This window comes from Mauremys mutica, chromosome 6 (assembly GCF_020497125.1).
Source record: "Mauremys mutica isolate MM-2020 ecotype Southern chromosome 6, ASM2049712v1, whole genome shotgun sequence".
In the NCBI taxonomy this organism is placed as follows: Eukaryota; Metazoa; Chordata; order Testudines; family Geoemydidae; genus Mauremys; species Mauremys mutica.
In genome coordinates, this window is record NC_059077.1 from 13886946 (window position 1) to 13910933 (window position 23988).

At 46.3% G+C, this 23988-nt stretch overlaps 1 protein-coding gene across 2 annotated transcripts in view; it reads right to left on the reverse strand.

Annotated features, from left to right (window-relative positions):
- ZBTB7C (zinc finger and BTB domain containing 7C) overlaps positions 1 to 23988 on the reverse strand; it is a 272862-nt gene that overhangs the window by 228739 nt on the left and 20135 nt on the right. Inside the window, exon 1 of one of the 2 annotated variants that reach the window (XM_045020361.1) lies at positions 2714 to 2825. The exons of the other annotated variant lie outside the window; for it this stretch is intronic. The gene's annotated coding sequence lies outside the window, so the exon portion shown is untranslated. Of the gene's footprint in view, positions 1 to 2713; positions 2826 to 23988 lie in introns of those variants that run through there. 2 annotated transcript variants of the gene reach the window in all.

Below are 23988 nucleotides of genomic sequence, written 5' to 3' on the forward strand. Positions count from 1 at the left end.
CCCCGAAGTGACTATGAGTCAGGAAGGGCAGCGCTGAGAAAAGCAGTGGTGAGATCAAAGATAAGGTTGGGATCTGTGTTTATATGGATTCAGTGGTCCAGCAGCCATGCAGTTAATGCAGAGTGGCTACAATAAAACCCTTGCAATACGCGAGAAAAAAATCTGTGATAACAATCTCATATGTCAACAAAGGTCAACGCAGATGGCAGAAGTACAGCCCCATTTTACAGATGGGGTTACTGAGGCAAAGAGATTAAATATAGTCACAGAGATGACATGTGTCCGATGCAGAATAAATAGGGACGGTTGAAATATTTCTGTCAAAACTGTTTTTTGATGGAAAATTGGATTTTCAACTACAACAGTTCTTGTGTGTGTGTAAAAATGTGCTTTGCATTGAAATTTTGGATTTTTTTGTTGAAGAAACAAACTCTTGAAAACAGATACTGTACAATTTGATTCGGAAATAATAGAAACTTAGAAACGTAGGGCTGGAAGGGACCTCAAGAGGTCGTCAAGTCCAGGCCCTTGTGCCGAGGAAGAACCAAATAAACCTAGACCATCGCTGACAGATGTTTGTCCAACCCATCCCTATAAATCTCCATGATGGGGTTTACACAGCCTCTCTTAGCTACACTTATAGTTAGAAAGTTTTTCCTAATCTAACCTAAATCTCCTTTGCTGCAGATTAAGGTCAGCTCATTATTTCTTGTCCTACCTTCATGGAGATGGAGACCAACTAATCACTGTCCTCTTTATAACAGCTGCCATGGTGCTTCATACGAGTTGTGGTTTGGTCGCCTCATGTTCCCATTCTCCTTTATGGGCCAGGATCCCCAATCAGACTACATCTCCCGTGATACACCACCTCCCTTCTTGAGCAGGATGGTCTAGATGAACCTCCCAAGTCCCTTCCAGCCCCATATTTCTATGATTCTATGGGAGATGTAATCGGATCTTAGCTTATAGAAGAGAATGGGAGCTGGAGGCAATGAACTTACAACTCCCATGATGCATCAGGGCAGTATTTCTAAGACAAAATACTTCAGTTTTCAGCCAAAGTATTTCAGTATTCAAATTTCCACCAAAACCTGAAACTTTTCATAGGAAAAAAACTCCATTTTTCAATGAGCTCTAAGGATATATTTATCTATTGAATAGGTTTGAAGCCAGGTCTTTTGGCTTAGAGACCAACTGGTAGGCTACAAAGTCAAGTCGTTCAGGTTCTCTGTGTCTCCATTTTTCCACCTGTGAAATGTGCTGAATGTCTGGCACGTCTTCACCTCCAGACCCCAAAGCACTTTATGTAAGTGCGCACCAGCAAGGAGCTCCATTTTATTGACAGTCCTGAGAGCCCACGGTAGGTCACAGGTGGGCAAACTATGGCCCGCAGGCCACATCCAGCCCATGGGACGCTCCTGCCCGGCCCCTGAGCTCTTGGCCCAGGAAGCTAGCCCCCGGCTCAACCAGCGGTACGCGTACCCCTAGGGATACACAGAGGTCTCCCAGGGGGTACATTGACTCATCTAGATATTTGCCTAGTTTTACAACAGGCTACATAAAGAGCACTAACGGAGTCGGTACAAACTAAAATGTCACAATGACTTGTTTATACTGCTCTATATGATACACACTGAAATGTACATACAAGATTTATATTCCAATTGATTTATTTTATAATGACATGGTAAAAAAGAGAAAGTCAGTAGTTTTTGAGTAACAGTGTGCTGTGACACTTTTGTATTTTTAGGTCTGATTTTGTAAGCTAGTTGTTTTTAAGTGAGCTGAAACTTGGGGTACGCAAGACAACTCAGATTCCTGAAAAGGGTACAGCAGTCTGGAAAGGTTGAGAGCCACTGTCTTAAATGATGGCGATGTCTTTATCTCAGTGTTTAGTTTGTTCCCCACCAACACGTCTCCCTCTGCTCAGTGAGTACAGAACATTTTTGGTGACAAAAACTTCTCCAGCTCCTTCCACCCGAGTCAGAGAATTAAGTCTTTAGAACAGCAGCCCAACTCTAAAGTGAACATTTCAAGAATACGCATCTCCATTAGTCCACTTCTATGCCTGATATGACATGGGGAGACTGCCAAACCCAAAGCAATGCTTCTTGTTAGAACCACTAAAGAGACCTCTATCTTCCAGGGAAATCCTCCCACACTCACTTTACCAAGCCTGACTAGCTGGGCTTTGCACAGATCCTCGACAAGCTCTTGAGGAAGGAATCCTGTTTCTTTGGGCCACAAAGCAGGAGTGGAGCCAGGCTGAAGACACTACTGCAGCCCTGAGTAGCCCCCATTGTTTCTCTTCTCCCTGGGAGCAATGGAGACCAGATGCACTCCTCCAGCTGGGATCCATGGTGTGCACAGAACCGAAGCCCCACACTGAACATAGACATCATGCAAACATCCCCCCTCCCATGCACCCATAGACATCATGCAAACATCCCCCCCCATGCACACACGCAGCAGAAACACAGTGGGTCCTCTGCAGTCACTGAAGTGGGGATGGATGTGCCTCACTCCACTCAGGTCACATAGAGTTCAATCTCGTTGCTTTGTAAAGAACATCTTAAACACAAACAGGAAAAAAAAACTGCCTCTTACCCAACACGATCCTGCGTTTGGGGAACCTCACCTGAATTACTATTAAATACACAAAAGGGAAAGTAGTCAGATCCACCATGAAAATTAAAATAAAATTGTGTCTTACTCTCGGCTGATCCTTGGGCCAGATGCTATAAATTGTTATTGATGATGTGCAATAGACAACAAACAGCTGGCAATGTAAAATAAGAACTGTGCCCCGATCTTCTGCCTGCAACCCCTCCAGCTCTTGATTTCAACAGCAATTCCCCTCGGCAGCCTCACCAGATTCAGAGCACTCACATTCATTTAATAAATCATCTCCGCACCACGCCCATACATGAAAGGCAAAGCTGTGTCCAAGAGCAGCCTGCTGATTGGACTAGCACAGCACTCACTAATTACCCAGATAGGAAGCATTTTGCTGGACTGATGTGTATATGAAGATGAATACATATTTGAACTTCACAATTTGTAGCTGTAAACTCATTTCAGCCCGAGAGAATCTTAAATTGATTCAAGGGGAAAATGCCTTTATAAGTCATTTTTTTTAATATTAAGAGAGATAAAGGTGTGTAGTAGGCATTTCGGGTGCAGTTAGGAGTCGCTGCTTGGGAAAATCTTATTGGTGAAGCAAAGCAAACTGATTGTGTTTTTCCTCAGCATAGGGGAAGGCAGAATTCAGAAGCCCTGTGCTATCTAATCTCACTATAGCAACAGAAAGACCTTGGCAACCCTGATCTTTACAGTTATTAAGACAGGAGTCTAGTGCCAAGAGATGCACAGTAGAGAACCTGGCCTGGTTCCTGTTGAGGCTTGTGAGTTTAAGGTGACTTGTCTTGCTGGGAATGATTTCATTGCAGAGTTAACTTGGGCTCATACTCAAGTGCTACCCCTAACCCAGCTACTGTCCACACACAAAACTCTCTCACCAAAGTTTGTTGGTTCTTTACACCCAGGCTAGATGGCCCAACAGAGAGCATAAGCTGACGTCCAAATGAGGCGGGCTGGCCACCTGCCACTTCTGTTAGTCCTCCAGTGCTTTTCCACAATTCCCGTGTGCCCAGAAAGGCAGACAGTTTCTTCCCCAATTCACTGGGAAAGACTAATAGAGCACTTCAGTTCATTTCAGTGCTAAGACCCATGGGATGTGCCCCCAGAAGTCCTAGCAACACATGGGTGAGCACTATGCCAGTGAGGACACCGCAACTCCAATAGAGCTTTGCAGTGCGGCGGCTCGTACCCAGTTAGGCTAACCTGGCTGCTCAGACCCGGGTGCCAATCCCTGGGGTAACTCTGCAGTGCAGACATACCCAAAATGTGGTTTCAATATGTTCTTATGTTATTACAAACCATCGTGGGCCTTTGAGTAACCTCAGCGACTGGTTTTTAATCATGCTTTGCTTTTCTGTGTTACATCACCAATAAGATTTAAAGACAAAGGCCCAATCCCCCATCCCACCCCCAAACTGGGTGTGCTCAGGGCAGGTCCATGAGACAGGAACAGCAAAGGGGACATTAAACCACTGTGGTTACTCCCCAATCCCATGACCAGTATAAGTATCTGCCCTGGTCTCCAACACCACCTGCCAATGGACCCGAGGGGGTTCTGGCAGCACCTAGGAATCAGCCAGGCATAGCGGCACCATGGTTCACAAGCCCTTTTCCTTTGCCAGATCTCATACGCAATGGGCTGAGAGTAGAGGTGCTGCAGGAGTCATGACACCAGTCCTGTACCACCCAGGAATCCCCCTATGGCAGGGGAATTCCCAGGTAGCTGCTGAATTGGTTTCCCAGCTGATTAATGCTGCCTAAGCACAGCAAGTCAGCCTCAGCTGCAGCCAGGAGTTGGCCCAAAACATTCACCTAATCTAAAATATCCCAACTCCCTTCATCCCTCCCCCACCCCCACACTTGCAGTTTCATTCCTTCATTCTGTGTTCTCCAATCACCTCCTGCTTATTGCTTCTCCCGCCGTCAACTCAGCAAACCACTCTGAAGTTCAGCATCCCAGGTTCTATCCAAACTCTATGGTTCTTGGGATGTTTTTTTCCTGTTCTGCCCACCTGGGCTAGCTGCACCTGGGTTTTCTGCCCACCTGGGGTAATCTCCCCCAACCTCAACACCAAGATCTAGTGATGAGAAGCACTAGTTAATATTATTGTTCGTCTCCAAGTGCTCAACCTATTCTTTGCCTATTTCCAGTTCAGTTCTCTCTTGTTCACCCTACACCTAGAAGATAAACAGCCCTGTGCTCTTCCCTGCTTCCTGCTTCCCCTTGAGATCAGCCATTTTGAGGGCAGGAACTGCCCCTTTGGTGCAAGGGTGATCGCAGCTACTTCCTCCTCTCTGGTCCAAGTGAGAGTACAGCCACTGCAACCGCATCCCCTGGTGAGCTCTGGCACACCAAGACCCCCTACTAATGTCTATGATGGCAGAAGCTATTGCAGAGTCTTGGATGGATCCAGCCCTGTATCTCTGTGAGGGGTATAGCTGGCCTTTGCGGCTCCCGGAGGCCCCAGGTCCTACTACACCCTGTCCCAGGAAACAAAAAGGGTTGGTTCTGCAGGCCTGCCTACAGTCCTCTCAGAAGCGGCCAATCAGAGCCCAACAGGCTCAGATAAAAGGCACTGCAGGGCTTGAGCAGGTTAGTCCCTGGCTGGGGCCGAAGGGGCAAGGTGGGGTGCTCCTCTCTGGCCTTAGGAACTTACAGGATAGCCAGAGTCTGTTACTGGCTGCATTTGCTTAGTTGGGTTTGCAGGAAGAGAGGGCCTGAGACCTTAACCCTGAGGTATGGGTGAAGCGAAAAGGGGCCAGGTAGGGAGAGGCCCAAGGAAGAAACTGAAGTTGAACAATGCGTGGCGGCTGGGTTGGAACTCGGAGTAGTTGGTGGGCCCAGGTTCCCCTACCACCCACAGTGGCATAACCCCCCAAAAGGGGACAGGGTTTATTTGAGAGTCCAAACAAAGAGCTGAATTTAAAGGGCCCAGAGCTGGAGCTGAAGTCTCGAGCGAGGGCAAATAGACAGTTCATTTACTGGACTCTTTATCACCCCGCAAGGGGTTCATTTGGCTTTGTGACTCAGCCAGAGGGCCAACCCACAGAAGACCCACCAAGCTGGGCCAGCAGCTTGCAGGGGTGAGAAAAGGACTCAGCCACTAGGAGGCGCTCAAGAGCAAGTGCCCTCCCATTACATTCTCAATCTTGAAGTCTTTGTACACAGTTAAACGATATCACCACAAACTACATCTTTCAACAGCTAGAAGAAAAATTGTAAAGGAGGTCATGGAAGCCCAATCACCTGGGTCACTGGAAACTAGACTGGACAAAGCACTGGGGAATATAGTGCTTAAATTCTATAACAAATGGCGAACTAGAGATAACATAGAATAGATTAAAGAAAACTGTAGGGAACAATTCTGCGCTGGCAGGAAGTTGTGTTAAATGACTTAATACGTCTTTTCCATCTCTGAGCCAGCTTTTCAGCTGGGGAAATGGGCGTAACTCCATTGACTTCTATAGCGTTATGCTGATTTGCACCAGCTGGGGATCTGGCCCAGCAATTCTAGACTCATAAGAACACATTTGATCATTCTTATTTTGTTTTGTTTTGTTTCTACTTTGCTGGAAAGTAACTCAGTCAAAATATACCAGGTCCTTTAATACACATTAAAACGAAAGCAGTCTGTAAAGTATGAAAGACAAAGATCAACCATTTAATAATAGGCCATATCCTCAGCTGGTGGAAATCAGAGTTGCTCCATTGACTTCGCCAGCTGAGGATCTGGTGCAATATCCATTTCAGCAATAAAGCTATGCTGCTTAGGCAGGCAGATGGAGAGAGAATAGACCCTTATGATCACCCCATTTTCTGGCACTCAACTAGCCTTTTTGCTGTCTGTGTCCATGATGCACATAGAAATGATGTGAACATTTCAGCTCTTTTCAAGACAGCTGTAGAATATTGGCATCCAGTGAGTGAAAATGCAGTGCTAAGCAAATCAAGGTGGAATTAATAAAGCAAGCCTGTGTGTCATGCCACCAACCTTTTCAGCCCTGGCAACTTGCCAGTATAAGATCCCTTTTTATTGTGTTATTGATGACGTGAGAACATCCATGTTATGATAGCACCAGAAAAGTGCAGGTGATGGAAACAGGCACAGTGCCGAGGAGGCTGGCTCTTTTGTTATGCTTTGTTTATCTGCTGGTTTGATAAAACCACCATGGAGCAGGCGATTCTTTTGGGCCCGCTACCTTGCACTACACGTAGATTTGATCTCCATTGTAACTTACATGCTACAAATTAGGATTAAAAATATTATTAGGGTTTTAAAAGTCCCAGCTAAATTGCTATGAAGAAAAACACTGGTTTCTGATCCCAAGTCGGGTGTCAGTGAAGTGTGGCTTAAAACTAATTAGCTCTTCTGTGCTTTGAAGTTAATTGTGATTTTTTTTAATATCACTCATTCAGGAAGTCATGAATGCTCTACGTCTCAGCAGATAGATAGATAGATTTTATAACCACAGCTGCCATACGCCTGACTCCACACGGGAAGAGTAATTTTGCACAAAAGGTGTAAATGGAAAGTTCTGTAACATGGGAGCCTGCTCTCAATTACACCTACATAAATCTGGAGCCAGTGGAGTTACAGCAGAGTAACTGACAGCAGAATTGGGCTTGCTTCATTTCAGAAAAAGAACTGTAGTAAATCTCACTTTGCTAGCACACAGAGTTCGGATGGGAGCAAAGCAAAGAAGCACTGACAGTACTAACAATTAAACACTACCCTACATTAAATCTGTGCCAGCCAGGGATTCCCCCAAGCCCGGGGCTTCTCAGATACCCACGTATTATCTTTACTATTATAACTACATCTCCTTGTGGATTTCTAGGTGTCAGCTCAAACTCAACATGGCTAAAACAGAGCTCTTAATCTCTTCCTCCAAGCCTCCCCACCGCCTCCTTTCTCAATCTGTGGACAACATGACCATTATGGTAATACAAGTAAAAAATAACAATAACAGCAATAATACAGTAACGAGGGCCAGATATGTCCCTAAAATAGATAGCCAGCTTCCTGGGATGTGTTTAGATTTTATTATGAGCAATATAAACTAAAAACAAATGTGGAAAAACTCTCTTGTCTGAAGGTAATTGCCACGTGTACTGTAGCTGGGAGTAGGGTGACCAGATGTTCCGATTTTATAGGGACAGTCCTGATATTTGGGGCTTTTTCTTATATAGGATCCTATTCTCCCCCCCGCCCCCCCGCCCGACTCCCATCCCGATTTTTCACACTTGCTGTCTGATCACCCTAGCTGGGAGTAAGCAACATGCAGGATAAATGGCTCTTGAACGAGTCTAACTTGAGGCTGACAGCAGCCCAATGTACAAATGACCTTCATTTCCTTTTTCCCCCCAAGTGCTCGAGCAACGTTATTTATCTTCACATTTTAATTAAAAGAGAATAGGGTCAACAGCACGGTGCAGAATTGTTTGAGAGGTGTAGCCACTGCATATTGCCCCAATGCCACAGCCAGCACCAACAAGTCACGTATGTCGGGACCTGGAGGAGAAAATTTCACAGTCCAATTCAGAGCAAACCCTGAAGGGTCACAGTGCAGTTCTCAGATACTCCTGCACACAGAGACACCAGAAGGACAGAAGAAGCTGCATAGCAGGGTTGGAACTGAAATGGTTCCAGACGAACGATGGTTCCGGCTCATTGCTGAGTTAATGCTAGCACTCACCAATGAGAAAACTTCTCTCTCCACCTGAAGGGATGGATTTTTGTGCCAGCAACTTGCGGACAAATATAACTGTGGGTGCAGTTTTGCAGCTGTAATTCTTGGCAGAGGTGTTTCTGTCAGTAGGCTGCCTATGCGCACACAACTGCAGGTACAACTTTAAAAAGGCCTGGTGAAGACCAAGCTGAAAATCAGCCCCTAAAGATTTATGGTACAATTCGGCTCCCATTTAAGTCAAGGAGAATTTTGCCATTGGGAAGGTCTTCATTGTGGAGTTAACTCGAGCTATTTACATTCAAATTACTCCTCTCAAGTTAGCCTAGCTCGAGTGAAAGCAGCCATAGTGAGTTATAGTGCTCAAGTTACTGTGCCCTCATTGGCATTATAGTCACAGCACTAAGACTTCTGGGGGCACATCCCATGGTTCTTTGTGCTGTGGAGCCACTCTATGAATTCTTTTCTAGTAAACTGCAGGAGAACTTGCTTGCCCTCTCTGGGCACACAGGAGGAATTGTAGGAAGCTACTGGAGTGGCACTCGAATGACGCTAGTCTGCATCCACACGACAGAATATGTCAAGAACAAATCATGTCAAACCAACCTAATCGCTTTCTTTGACAGGATAACAAGCCTTGTGGATGGGAGGAGGTGGTAGGTGTGGTATATCTTGACTTTAGTAAGGCTTTTGATACTGTCTCACGTGACCGTCTCATAAACAAACTAGAGAAATACAACCTAGATGGAGCTGCACTAAGGTGGGTGCATAACTTGCTGGAAACCGTTCCCAGAGAGTAGTTTTCAGTGGTTCACAGTCAAGCTGGAAGGGCATATCAAATGGGATCCCGCAGAGATCAGTTTGGGGTCTGGTTCAGTTCAATATCTTCATCAATGATTCAGATAATGGCACAGAGAGGACACTTATAAAGTTTGCGGATGATACCAAACTGGGAGGGGTTGCAAGTGCTTTGGAGGACAGGATTAAAATTCAAAATTATCTGGACAAACTGGAGAAATGCTCTGAAGTAAATAGGATGAAATTCAATAAGGACAAATGCAAAGTACTTCACTTAGGAAGGAACAATCAGTTGCATACATACAAAATGAGAAATGACTGCCTAGGATCCTGCGGAAAGAAATCTGGAAGTCACAGTAGATCACAAGCGAAATATGAGTGAACAGTGTAACACTGTTGCAAAAAAATCAAACATAATTCTGGGGTGTATTAGCAGGAGTGTTGTAAGCAAGACACAACAAGTAATTTTTCCACTCTATTCCATGCTGATTAGGCCTCAACTAGAGTATCATGTCCAGTTCTGGACGACACATCTCAGGAAATATGTGGACAAATTGGAGAAATTTGAAGAGCAACAAAAATTATTAAAAGTCTAGAAAACATGACATACAAGGGAAGATTGAAAAACCTGGGTTTGTTTAGTCTGGAGAAGAGAAGACTGAGAGGGGACATGATAACAGTTTTCAAGTACATAAAAGGTTGTTACAAGGAGGAGGGAGAAAAACTGTTCTCTTTAACCTCTGAGGATAGGACAAGAAGCAATGGGCTTAAATTGCAGCAAGGGAGGTATAGGTTGGACATTAGGAAAAACTTCCTGTCAGGGTGGGTTAAGCACTGGAATAAATTGCCTAGGGAGGTTGGGGGATCTCTGTCACTGGAGATTTTTAAGAGCTGGTTGGATAAACACGCGGTTCGCTGCTCCAGGTCAATGGGGGCTGCGGGAAGGGTGGCCAGCATATCCCTCAGCCCGCGCCACTTCCTGTAGCCCCCATTGGCCTGAAGCAGCAAACCGCAGCCAGTGGGATCCACGATCGGCCAAACCTGCAGACACAGCAGGTAAACAAACCGGCCCGGACCACCAGGGGCTTTCCCCGAGCAAGCGGCAGCCCGACTTTGAGAAGCACTGGTCTAGTTACAAATTATAAAGGCACCAGTTAATAGATTGCTGGTATAAGCCTTCCACTGCATGATTTCTCCATTCACAAAATAACTATAAACCCTTTTAAAACATAGACTCCGAAGAATTATTCCGTCTCTGGATTTGATTGGGCCTGCGGTGCCCTATATTTGTTTCCCAGCTGAGACAATTGCAAGTTAAGTATTCGTTTTTGTAACTGGTGGAGGTAGCTGTGCAGTTAAATAATTCAGTAACCAATTACAGTTTAACAATAACACGGTCTACCACTTGAGTGGGAATTCGGAGTGTAGGCAACAAAGATTCCAGCAAAGGAGGTTTGCAATAAGCCTTTATCTGATGTGAAGAAATTATCTTGTGCCTTTTCATCTGTGCAATATACAACTTAAGGAATGACTAGCAGTAAAAGAGTAAGAAAGAGTAATAACGGTAGTGCTATATTAGTAATAAGGACTCAGACAGACACTGGAACAGTCTACATTCTACATTAGCTACAGACTTTAATTTAAAAGTCTTTCACTTCTAGGTCACTAAATTTAATTCCAGCTTAGGTCAGTAATGAACAAAAGATACTCCCTGGTGACCTCGGTGAAATGAGTTGAAGGCCTCAGTTCTGCTCCCACTGGAGTTGTGCCGATGCCAAATCGTGTATCTGAAGAGCCCAAATTTTGGGGGAGCAGATGGGGGTCGAAATCGGGATCTGGATCTGAATTCTGAAATGTAGATTTCTCTCTAATTCTTATTGGCCAGATGTCTACAGCAAAACCATCACTATACCTGGCAGTGTTAGGAGACAGACTAAGGTCTGAATGGGCCATGGAAACTGAACTATCTTCACATACTTAACAGGTAGCTCCTGTTATGCAGGGCAAGGAAGCCTGCATCACATCTGTTCTGGGGATATGCAAAGGTCTTAGGTGTACAACACCCTTCTCTTTCTGACACTCACACACACATACAGGCGAGATGGGGAAAGGGCAGACATTAAACCTATAAAACAGGAGGAGAGGACAAAATAGTACAAACCCTAAATTTCAAAAAACCTCAGCATTGAGGTACAATAAAAGTGGGTGAGAAGATGGTCTTACAGTTGTTAAGGCACTAGACTGATGAGTTACATGCTCGTTTATGTCACCACTGAGTTGGGCCCAGAGTGGCAGGATGGTCCAGTGGTTAGAGCATTAGCCTGGGACTTGAGACACCCAGCGTTAGCCCCAGCTCTGCCACAGACTTCCTGCATGACCTTGGGCATGTTGCTCATGGCCAGATTTACAAAGCTATTTAGGCACCTAGTGGTGTTTTCAAAAACTTCTAAGCTCCTAGCTCCTGTTGAAATCAATGAAAGTTCGGCACCTCAGCACTTTGAAAATGTCGTCAGTCACCTATCTGCATCTTTAGGCAGCTAAATACATTTTAAAATATGGCCCTCAATTCCCTGTCAGTAAAATGGGGATAATGAGACTATCTATTTAAATTGTAAATTCTTTAGTTAAGGGACTGTCTCTGATATGTATATACACATGAGCCTGCAGCTCAGTGGGGCCCTGATCTTCTCTGGAGATTCTAGGCACTACTGTACTATAATTAACAACTCATCTAGCATGCACTAACAAATCCTGTCCTGTTCCCATCTTCCAGCTGGCTTGCTAACTGAAATGCCGGCAGCCTTAGGGCCAACAATGTCACAAAGTGATTTTGGAAACATTCTCTGGCCCACCAGATTCACGTTGTACCACATAACCAGTGTTAAGTGAAACCAAGGATTGTCCTGGGACTTCTAGTGATATAAACCTGGTAGAGGAATCTCCACTGTCCCTGCACTAGAACTCTGCCACCTGGAATACAGGGGGCAGGGAGGAGTCATGGCAGAGCAAGGCTCCCCTGTGCCTGATTCTTTGCTGTAGTAAGCATTTTAAAGGTGCCCTGTCAGACCCTCCTCTCCACCACGCCTGAGCTCAGTGGAGAATTGAGCCTGTTTTTAAGATGACCCTCTAGAATGCTCAGCTGCCAGGCTTTGTGACTTTAAAAGTCTAAAAAAAGTTTAAAATTTCTTCTGCACAAATATAGAAGGGTGTGAGAAAACTTGGAAAGGAAGCCCTGGGTGGTACAGAACATGGAACAAGGAGCAATCTGTGCAAAGGGGCGTGGGGGTGGGGGAGGCAGAGCCCAGGGGTGGCACACACTGAATGCTTGCTGGAAAGGAAATGACTTACCACACTAGCCTGCTTTTGTCAACGGTAAGATTAAAAAGATCCAGAAAAACAAAACCCAAAATGGATTATTCTGGCTCAGCGGCCCCACGCAGCCTGCGTGCAGCTGCCTCCTGCAGCCCTTGCATACATGGATGGAGGGATACCTGGTAATATGTGCCAGTAGGTTCATGTTAGCACAAGAGTCTGGTTATATATTTTTACACTCCGCCCAGGCCTCCATAGGAGAGAGAGGCTTCTTGTTGCCTTTTGCTAGAAATCATCCCTGGGAACTCATTGTCACTGATTCTTCTAGTTGTAAATGAACATTCATCATATTATTGACCAATAAATATCTCCAGCTCCTCAGCATTTCACAGTGCAAAAAGTTGTGGCTGCAGCAGAGAGAACAAGCAACACAAGCCCTTCACACTTGGTCAAAAGCAAATAGGCAGGGCCCAATAACGCTGACCTTGCTCTCTGAGTAGCTGGGATCCTCATTCATTAAAGCAGCCCTGCATTGAGAAGAGATTCCCCATGTGCTGCGGCAATGAGCATTGGGCAGGGTTGCCAACTCTTGCAACATTCAGTGTCTTGCTTAAAGCCCCAGCTCCTACAGTCAGGGGATGATGAGAGAATCTCACCTTTCATGAAAAAAAAAAGTCCCCAGCCCTTGTAATTGCAGAGAAAAGCTTGAAAATATGACCCTGAAAGGCCCCAAAGCCAGAAAGAAAACGAAAAGGAGCCAAGAGGTATTAGTTTAAACTTTATGATTTTTAAGCCAATCTTACAATTCTGGGGGACAGGGACTTGACTCATTTTTGAATGCCTGGGGTGAGCGGTATGACATCAGACTCAGCTGTGCGAGCTTGGGGAGCGGGGGGAATTCTGGGGTGGATCCCTGAGCTCCCTGACATCCAGTTTCCTTCCTGGTGCTCACAGGCTCATAGCAGGGTCACACCTGCAGCTACACCCTAGCATACTCCATGCTGCACAGCCGGCAAGACCTGATGGTTGATACAGAGGGGAAGCCGGGCCTTGGCATCCTCTGTGGTGATCGGTGAACTAGGAAGGAGCAGCCTGGAGGGTAGGGGCTGTAACTGTGCCCAACAGCCACGCTGGAGGTAAAAGTAAAGCCAGGGCTTCCTGCACCCTCCTCTTCTTGTAAATCCACAGAGGAGCTGGCACAATGTGCCCCATCGTAATCACAGGCTCCTCCCACTGGGCAACTAGCCGACACTAAAGGCACCAGCTGTGCGCAGCACCTCGCTCTTCCCTTTGATGGTATTTCACAACTAGACCAGTGCTGCAGGGCACGGCAGGCTTCAGAAACCCAGCCTGCGAATCCCAAATCCATCCAGCTGCTTCATGTATCAGACAAAAGAGGAGCAGCAGCCAGTACACTCTGCCATGCAGGAGCAACAGCGTCTCCACCAGGGGGACTTGCTCTGAAAGATGCTGCTGCTTTGGAGAGGCAGGGGAAAGGATGGGAGAATGGAGGCTGATTCCAAATTCATCATGTTGCGAGGGGGCAGGTTCATCAAGCGGATTTGGGTGCGGTTTTCTTCATCTCCCAGGGCCAATCGCACCTGTCCCTGGATCACGAATATGGCAGAAGCTCACTGATGCATGCTTCACCAATACCGCGTGCACACAGCTGCTAGTCACTCCCCACCTCTCCAGGGTTTGGAGCTCCGGCTCTTTTGTTTTGGCAGCATCCTCTTGTCCTTCCTGCAAGCTCCCTCCCAGCCAGGCCACTCCTCCACACCCTGCCCTGCCACAGATAATGCTTTGTTCTGGATAAGCAAGATGAAATCTCCTCGGCCTCCTCTTTCTGACCTTTGACCCTCAGTCCCACCTTCTCCCCATCTCAGACCCTAAGATCTCTCAACTACCATCTGCATTTACCTGCCCAGCCTGTCCCCATGGCTCTATATCCTCCCACTTCTGCACTTCCTCCGCTCCATCTCTCTCTCTTTATCTGTCTTTCTGTATCTGCTCGGCCTCTTTTCCCTCTAGACACACCCTTGCTTCCTTCAGTCTCCTGGCTTTATCCTAGTCCCTACTTCCTGTCACCTCCATAACCCTAAAATGTGTGTCTGTTCCCACAGCCTCTCTTCCAGCTCCTGTTTCATTCCCCGCCAGCCTGGCTCCTGTCCTCCCTCCAGGGGCAGCTCTAGCCATTTCGCCGCCCCAAGCACGGCGGCACGCCGCAAGGGGCGCTCTGCCAATCGCCGGTCCCGCGGCTTCGGTGGACCTCCCGCAGGTGTGCCTGCAGATGCTCCACCGAAGCTGCGGGTCCGGCGGACCCTCCGCAGGCACGTCTGCGGGAGGTCCACTGGAGCCGCCTGCCGCCCTCCCGGCGACCAGCAGAGCACCCCCTGCGGCATGCCGCTTCAAGCACACGCTTGGCGTGCTGGGGCCTGGAGCCGCTCCTGCCTCCCTCCAGCGTCCCCAATGCCCTCTTCCTAGGTGAGGCAACAGAGGTCTTCTCTATTCTCACTGGTCCTGATCTCACTGTTGCCCTAGACGCAGCAGGCTGCAGTATACTCTCATTTCCCTTGGCGTCCATAGTCCTGTGTTCTCCTGATTCTGCTCTCACCTTGGTGATGGCTCCAGCAGCAGCAGCATTGACATCTGTTCCTCTTCCCCTACCTGTTGGGGACAGGGTTCTGTCCTCAGCATCCTACTCTTCTTCTGCTGGCTTGAGCACTGGCCTGCTAAACCCAGGGTTGTGAGTTCAATCCTTGAGAAGGCCACTTAGGGATCTGGGGCAAAAATTGGTCCAGCTAGTGAAGGCAGGGGGCTGGACTCGATGACCTTTCAAGGTCCCTTCCAGTTCTAGGAGATTGGTATATCTCCAATTATTACCTTTTTTTTTTTTATTACCTCATCTGCCCCCATGGCTCCAGCTGTCACTTCTTTACAGATGATCCCCAAATTCAGCGCTCCGCTCACAGCCTCCACCCCTCTGCCCAGCCTTGCACCCACAACTGTGTCTCAGACATCTCCCCCATGACATCTTGCTCAAACTCAGCCTCCTCAAAACCAAATTTCATATTCTTCCTCCTAATCCTCCTTCGCCACCTCCCTTCTTTACCATCCCCCTATTCTCCCCATCTCCTGTTTCTTCGATCCCACTCTTTCTTTTCCTTCTGGCCTCGTTGTAACCGTGATAATAAGCAGGAGTTAGATGTGGATGTAATTTACTTATAACTCAGAGTCATAGGGCTGGCAAGAGAAAGAACAGAAACTCATTCCCACCTTAAGACGCAATGAGCTGGAATCTCCATTGCTGTGGGACAGCATATGTTATTAAAAACAAGACCCCACAGGAACCAAAACTAAACAACTGTTCATAGACAAATTCTGAGCATCTCCTGCTTCATCATACAGGCAATTCAAAAGGACTCAAAAGAGATTAAACAAGATGATGAATTTTAGAGCATGAGAACGACATGACAATGAATATCGTGGGCCAAATTCATCACTGGTGCGATTCCACCAAGACTTACACCAGGGAGGGGTTGTGCCCTAAATGTGAGTTTCGAAAAACAGCTTCTGTGATTATTTGGTCTGAAAGTTTAAATACAGGAAATGTCACTTGCTTCCTCTAGACAGTGGGAGTCATGGGCACTGAAACTAGCGCTGATGTCAGGCACTTCTGGGCCTTCGCCACAGACATCGCCTGGCTGTGTGGCTCCCCCTCCCCCACCCCTTTCACATCAAACAAGAGAGGTGCCTTCCTTTTTTTTTTTTTTTTTTTTTTTTTTATAAAGCAGCCTACAGATTATTTCTGTTTTACAAACACTAACAAACAAAAGCTGATCGTGGCAGAGAATCTCAAGCAAACACATTTGTTTTGTTTTTTAATTAGTCAATTTAAAAAAAAACGCAAGACAGACAATCCCGACTAGGTTCTTCATTTGCTAACGGGATCTGGGAGTGGGAAACAAAGATGATGATGCTGAGCGGCCTGAACAAAGTGAAACGGTTTTAACCCAAAAAGGGAGCATGAGCAGCACGGCTTGGTCCTATACTCCCCACACTTCATCTCAAAATCTCCTGGTTAAAAAAAACTCAGTTGTCAGCATATACAGATTTATAGATTACAAAAGCAGAAGAGACTGTTGTGATCATCTAGTCTGATCTTCTGTATAACAAAGGCCATAGGACTTCCCTGAATTAATTCCTGTTCAACTAGCGCCCATCTTTTCAGAAAACATCCAATCTTGACTTGATCCAGATTCATTCTAGAGTCTGTGCAGGTGTGCAAGGCCCATGGCAGAGAGTGGGTGCTGAGATGCAAAGGCCCAACAGCTCCAACTTCTAGGGTCACTGGCAGGGGTAGGACCCCTGCTAAAATAGGTGGAGATGCCCCCAATCAGTGCATCCTTGCTGCAGCCCACCACCAGTGGGGCTCCTATGGAGTGGAACGTAAAGCTGCCCTCGCTCAGTGAGACCCTTCAAGGAAGAACAGCAGTGAAAACACCCCCTGGCCGTCTCTGGGAGCGAATCACATTGGGTCACAGCAACCTTGAGTGGAAGGTGCAGCTCGCACTAGCAGAGATTAATGACGCCCTTATCAAAGGGCCTGATCCTTTAGCTCCTGCTCTCATGAGTCATCGCACACAAATCAACAGGACTATGCACGTAATGAGGGCTACAGAACTAGGCACCTACCCGGTATTGCAGCGACGCTCCATGACTGACTCTCACGTGTAAAGAGCCCTTTGGTTGCTCCTAAGGGCGTATGACTAAGTGCTAGCTATAGCAGTCACTCTGTCTTCACAGCTCCCCTCCCCAAGCACACACATGTGGCAACACTCAGACCTGGGACTTGAAACCTTTCCAGAGAATTAACCAAGCAAAGCAAAAATAGCCACCTCTCTTCAGTCTATTTATGAGCCTGAATTAGATACAACTTCCTGTAAAACAGAAATCATGTCAGATCCCCCACATCCACTCACTGGCTCTGTTCGGCGACAGCACCGGTCTTGCTCTGCACACCGCACAGCTGGGTGTCTGCTGAGCCAGGCCCTCAGCTGGGGTCAATCAGGGCAGCTCCACTGAAGTCTGTGGAATGGCAGAGGGGGACCCAGTGGAGGCTCCGGGCCCTTCTGTCCTGGAACAGGCCTTGCTGGTCTTCTGCCTATTCACAAAAAGCAACCAAGCCCTGCTATTTCCTGAACTGACAGACCCTCGCTGTGTAAGCTGCAAACGGAATCAAGATCTGCACCAAGTATCTATTTATCTATGGCCCTCATTATTGTAGCATCTGAGCACTTCACAATCTTTAGTGTATTTATTCTCCCAACCTCCCTGGGAGGCAGGCGAGTGCTATTATCCGCAGTTTACACATGGAACCCTGAGGCACAGAGACACTATGGGTAAAATTTTCAAACGCAGCTTATGAGCCTACACTTAAAATGCAGCAGCACCGCTATAGCACTTCAGTGAAGACACAACCATGCCGATGGGAGATTCTTCACACCCCCGAGCAACGTAATTATACCGATGTAAGTTTACAGTATAGACCTGGCCTAAGCCCCACTGACTTTTCACTCTAATTAGGCAGGGCTGCTCGTCATTGTCTTCCCTAGGAAAAAAGGTGTGTCCTTAACACAAGTTAACATGAGGTAAAATCCTAGTGAAGACACGGCACTTTGCAGTTTCCAAACAAATGAGCAGGTCAAGGTAAACCCCAGGCTTCCCCCACAGAATTTGCCTCAACCTGCTAAGGGGTCTCTTATCTCTACTAGGATTTTGCCTCATGTTAGTTAACAACACACCTTTCTTAGGGAAGAGACGCCCCTGGGATTGCAAGTGGTGGGGACAGGGACAGCTGCTCTTTGTGGAAGCGTAAGCAGGCATTAAACAGGCTAGCCACCCATTGCCATCTCTAGGAGGATAGGGGAAATAGGAATAGCCATCCTGGATCAGAGTGCCAACCCATCCAGTCCAGTGTCCTGTCCCCAGTGGCACTAGATGTCTCAAAGGAAGATAAAAGAACTCCTGTAATGAGCCATTACAGAATAACATGCCCACGGGTGAAGTTCCATCCTAAACCACTCAGTGAGTGGTCAGCTCATGCCCTGAAGCATGAGGGTTTATATCCTCTCCAAACCCCTCCACAAATTCCCTGCTGCATTGCTACCAAAGCCATACGTCTGTCACAGCAGCACCTGGTGGCATATCCCTCCCTCCTGTGGGTGCTTCGCTCCCTCAATTTAAACAAAACAGTCACTCACAAAGACACAGGATTTGGGGCCACCAGCGCTCTAGTAAAAAGCTATCAGCTCAAAGAGCATGTGCAGGTAACGCTATCCAGGTAAAACACAAAAATGCCATTGGATGGCTCAGAGACAGATATCACTACAGTATTACTGCTTATCTAAGCCACCTATCTACACTTATCAGAGGGGTAGCCGTGTTAGTCTGGTTCTGTAGAAGCAGCAAACAATCCTGTGGCACCTTATAGACTAACAGACGTTAGTTTGCATCCGAAGAAGTGGGTATTCACCCACGAAAGCTCATGCTGCAAAACGTCTGTTAGTCTATAAGGTGCCACAGGATTCTTTGCTGCTTCTATCTACACTTGTTTGTCAGTACAGTAGAACCTCAGAGTTACAAACACCACAGTTATAAACTGACCAGTCAACCACACATCTCATTTGGAACCAGTAGTATGCAATCAAGCAGCAGCAGAGACAAAAAAAAAAAAAAGCAAATACAGTACTGTACTTAACGTAAACTATTAAAAAAATAAAGGGCAAGTTTAAAAAAAGATTTGACACGATAAGGAAACTGTTTCTGTGCTTGTTTCATTTAAATTAAGATGGTTAAAAACAGCATTTTTCTTCTGCATGGTAAAGTTTCAAAAGTCAATGTCCAGTTGTAAACCTTTGAAAGAACCATCATAATGTTTTGTTCAGTTACGAACAATGTCCATTCCTGAGGGGTTTGTAACTCTGAGGTTCTACTGTATCAAAGTCATGTAGGAAACATACAGTTAAAGCCACCTACTCTAGTTAGTTTAAGAGACCAGACTGGTTCACGTGGATCTGCAAAATTTGTAGTTTTATTGGGCCAGATCCACGAAGGGATTTAGTGCCTAAGTCCCAGTTTTGGGTACTCCTTCGATCCATAAAACCCCTGTTCGGCTGCCTCCTAACCCTGTGGGTGTCTAAACTCACTCAGCATCTACATTTTGGCTGTAAAAATCCCCTAGGTGCTCAAGTTTCTGCTGCTGAGCAGGCGTACTGCTGCCTCAGGCAGACAGCATCTCAGCTCCTGTGCAATCATCAAACAAGGGATAAACAGCCATTGCCCCATCTATCTTGCCTCCATGGCCCGATCAGGCAGGCCTGCTCTCGGCACTGCAATGCCTGAGTCCCTTTGTGGATCTGGACCATTATTATTTGTATTGCATTGGCACTAGGAGCCCCAGTCATAGACCAGGAACCCATTGTGCCAGGTGCTGTACAAAAACAGCACAAGACTGTTCCTCCCCCAAAGAGCTTACAATGTAAGGTGGATACAGATAGGCAGATGGGAGAGCACAAGGAAACAATAAGACCAAACTGGTCAGCATGGTAGGCAGCAGTCACAGTTTCACCACAGATACTGTGCCATTAATTTATAAATATATATTCCATGTATCCGGGGGGGAGGGGGTTTATCTAGGGAATAAATTGCAGATCCATGTGATAAGTACATTTATTATGCCCCTCTGACAAATCATTTGCACTCTGACCACTAATTCATCTCCCCTAGAATATATTCTAACATTCATAATGTTTGAGCCACTTCAAAACAACTATTAATTTTGTTAAAGAAAACAGAATCCTGTCAAAAAATGTTTTCTAATTTCCCCCTAATACAGACTTTTCTCTTACAAAATTACACAGGCCCCTAAAAGACAGGAGGGACAACAGTAAGTTTTGTCCCTAGAATAATTCAATTTCCCGACGCTCTAAACATGTGAAGATTAAAAATGAGAGACTGACATCACTGGAAAGCTGAGGATTTTGCCTTTCACTGGGATGCTAGCTTCCAGCGCTAGCAGGTTCTGAGACACCTAACCCTAAAAACCACAACATCATTATATATAGAAAAGCTATTTTAGGTAATTTTCAGTGGTGTCTAAAATGTATAATTTCCTTTTCCTTCCAAGCCCTGGACGGTTGGACTCTCAGTTCTACAGAGATTTTTGGCTTTCCCAGTGGAAATTGTACCAATAAGACATCCAAACACACTGATGAGTTTCTAAAATGATCTCTGTAAAATAAGTGGCACACACATAATGTGTGATGGCACAGCCTTGGCAGAAAAGTTTTGTTGCCATTGTTTGGGATAACCTGCACAATTCATCCGTGGCCCAGTCAAAACATCACTGATGAGCGCTATACCATCCATTATTCCATACAAATTCAGGTGTATTAGGTAAATAGTGGGTGGGAAACATTTTAAAGCTCATTAGAGCAGCCCTGACTCCTACAAAGGAAAAGCCTCAAGATGCAATGAACTGAAAGTCAACACAGAGAATTATAGTTTACACCTGGTGCCAAGCTCTGGAGTATGAATCAATAATAACAGTTCTGGATAACATAAGAAGTAAATCATATGTAAATGCACCTCCTTTGGTCTAACAAAGAGGCCAAGGATGAAGCATGTATGACCTATGCAGTTTCCTATGCTTATTCTGAGCATAAATTAAAAGTGCTATTGACCATTTAACAAAACAGACTAAGAGGAGCCTCCTCTGTTATGGCTCCAGACTCCCTTTTACATATTGCAGTACAAGATGACCTGCATTCCCTCAATAATGAGAAACATTTGGGGATCTCTCAGGGGTGTCACAGTTCTCCCCACGGGTCATCAGTTATACACCTCTACCCCGATATAACGCGACCCGATATAACACGAATTTCGATATAATGTGGTAAAGCAGTGCTCCGGGGGCAGGGGGAGGGCTGCGCACACCGGTGGATCAAAGCAAGTTCGATATAACGCGGTTTCACCTATAACGCGGTACGATTTTTTGGCTCCCGAGGACAGCGTTATATTGGGGTAGAGGTGTATATGAGTTTCTACATGGGGAAGAATTACATGGCTATGTAGATCCTATGGAGAAATGGGCTCATTTTCATCCCTGTGTATTTCAATAGGTCAACACTTTTCAGTCTTCAGGAGAACCAATTTTTCCTCATTTATGACTACTGCTGCTATCACATATGTTTGTATTTGCAGGACAGATTGTGCAATCCATGTGCAGAATGAATGAAAACGGCACTTAATCTGCATATAAAGTTACTATGAATGGGTATGCAGTTGGCCAATTAGAAGCATTTTTGCAAGCATGCATTTTTTTAAATTCAACCCTATGACTCTCAAAGAAATATTATTTTTATTAAGATAAATGATCTGATTGATTTGATTAAGGAACTATTCCTAGGTTCTGTTCCTAGCCTTGCCACTGGTGGCAAGCACTTTGTGACCTTGGGTAAGTCCCTTAACCTCTCCATGCCTCGGTTTCCATTTGTGAGAAGGGTATGACATATTTGTCTGTTTCATAGGGGTATTAATCAATCTGTAGATTCCTAGAATTTCAGGCCACAATGCACCATTAGATCACCTACCCTGACCACCTGCATAACACAGGCCAGAGAACTTCACCCTGTGATTCCTGCATCAAGCCCATATCTTGTGACTGAGCTAGTTGTATATTTTTTTAGAAAGATATGCAATCTCGATTTTAAAGAGACCAAGTGATGAAGAATCGACCACATCCTGTGGTAAATTGTTCCAGCAGACTTAACAGATGTTTGGGAAGAGCTCAGAAACACTCAGTTGAACAGTGTTCTAGAAATGCAAAGTCTTATTGCTACTTGTTTATTTTGTGTGCTCAGTCAGTGTCAAAAATAGACAAGACATCCCCATTGGCTTTGGACAGGCAGCAACCTTGTTCTCACTTGCTCCCTGATTCTACAGCCCTTAGTCAGAAAAAACTCCCCACAGACTCTATCTGAGGCAAGGACTGTCGGACTGGGGCATGCTACTCTTCACTATCTGAATTGGAGGGTGACAAATTGCACCAAGCCAAAGGCTGAGGTGGGATCTTTAGACGCACGGAAGGAACACAAGTGCCATTGAAATTCAGGGGGAGAGGTGTGGCCCTGTTGCATTCTTCCCACTAGATCTCAGACCTTCTTGAGGCCCTTCCGAGGCTCGGGGATCCGTGCCTCATGGGGAGTACGGGTAAGAGGCGTGAATCAACTGTTTTTTTGTGGTACGCTTATCTCAGGTGTGGGCAGATCCAGGTGGAAATTGGCCTACCAGTTACTGCTCCCTCTACATGGCTCCATTGTTCCCCACGGAGCAGGGAAGAGCCAAGGGGAGTTGTTCAGACGTGGATGTTTCTCTCCTTGTAAGGCGCTCTAAGTTCCATCCAGATCTCAGGACATCGGTAGGTTTAGGCAGACGAAGTGCCTGCCATTTCCAAAGCCCCTGAGGGAAAACCCTGCAGAGACGTAACCTGTGGCCCAAGATTAGCTAGTGACTCCTGTAGAGGTAAGTCCTCTAGCTGGCCTGGCCACGTGATAAGTCACCTCTGCTTGCTACGCAGGCTCTCTGCACTCCCGGGGCAGTGTTCTTCAAAGGCAGCTGGAATCCAGTGTGGGCCATTTTTCTATTTTTGAGAAGTACGGGGCAGGGGACGGGGAGAAAGAGTAACATATAATGACTAAGTCCCATCAACAGCAATGGGGTTGCCAGGCAACCAGAGGCAAAGGGGAGAGACAAAAGGGAAGAGGGCCAAAATCACAGCAAGAGTTTGAGGTGGGTGAGAAGAGGTTCATTACTGAATGAAATTAACCCCATGTGCTGCTGAAACACAGGGGCTGGGATGAGAAAGCGGCTGAAAATGCCCAGGTGTGGCGGCAATAGCAATGGATGTCTATTCCACTGTGGCCCCTGGGCTGCTCTCCGCGGGAGCGGAGTGGTATTCCTACATCTGGGGAACAGACCAGGGGCTCAGCCTGCTAAACCTCTGGATCCACCAAGATCTGCACGGGGGGATCTACCAAGATTAGGCCTACCATGGAGAAGCCCATTGCCTCTGCAGAGCTGTCCGACACACTGGTTCTCTATGGCTCCTGGCCTCAGGGACTCAGGAGCGGGGTTAATAATACAGAGTGGAAAGCTGCACCAGTGACTGCAGACTCTGCTGTTTTGCCCCAAAGGTTTGAGGGGAAAGGGAAGATGCCAACCCTGCCCCACCCCACCTACAGATCTCAGGTTCCAGGGTGGGCCTGCTGGATCGGCTCTCTCTGGGCTTAGAGGAAAGAAAGGGTCATGTTGAATAGCCAGCTCTCCCCAGTTTTACACCTCCCCCAGGGAGCATCATATTAGGCTCCCTGCTTCTCATGGGAACATGACCTGGGAAGGCAAATGAATTAATTTCAACCTAAACCATCCTCATTTAAAACAGTACTAACCTGAAAAGCAAACGGTGTGTGCAACAAACGTGAGATCCAT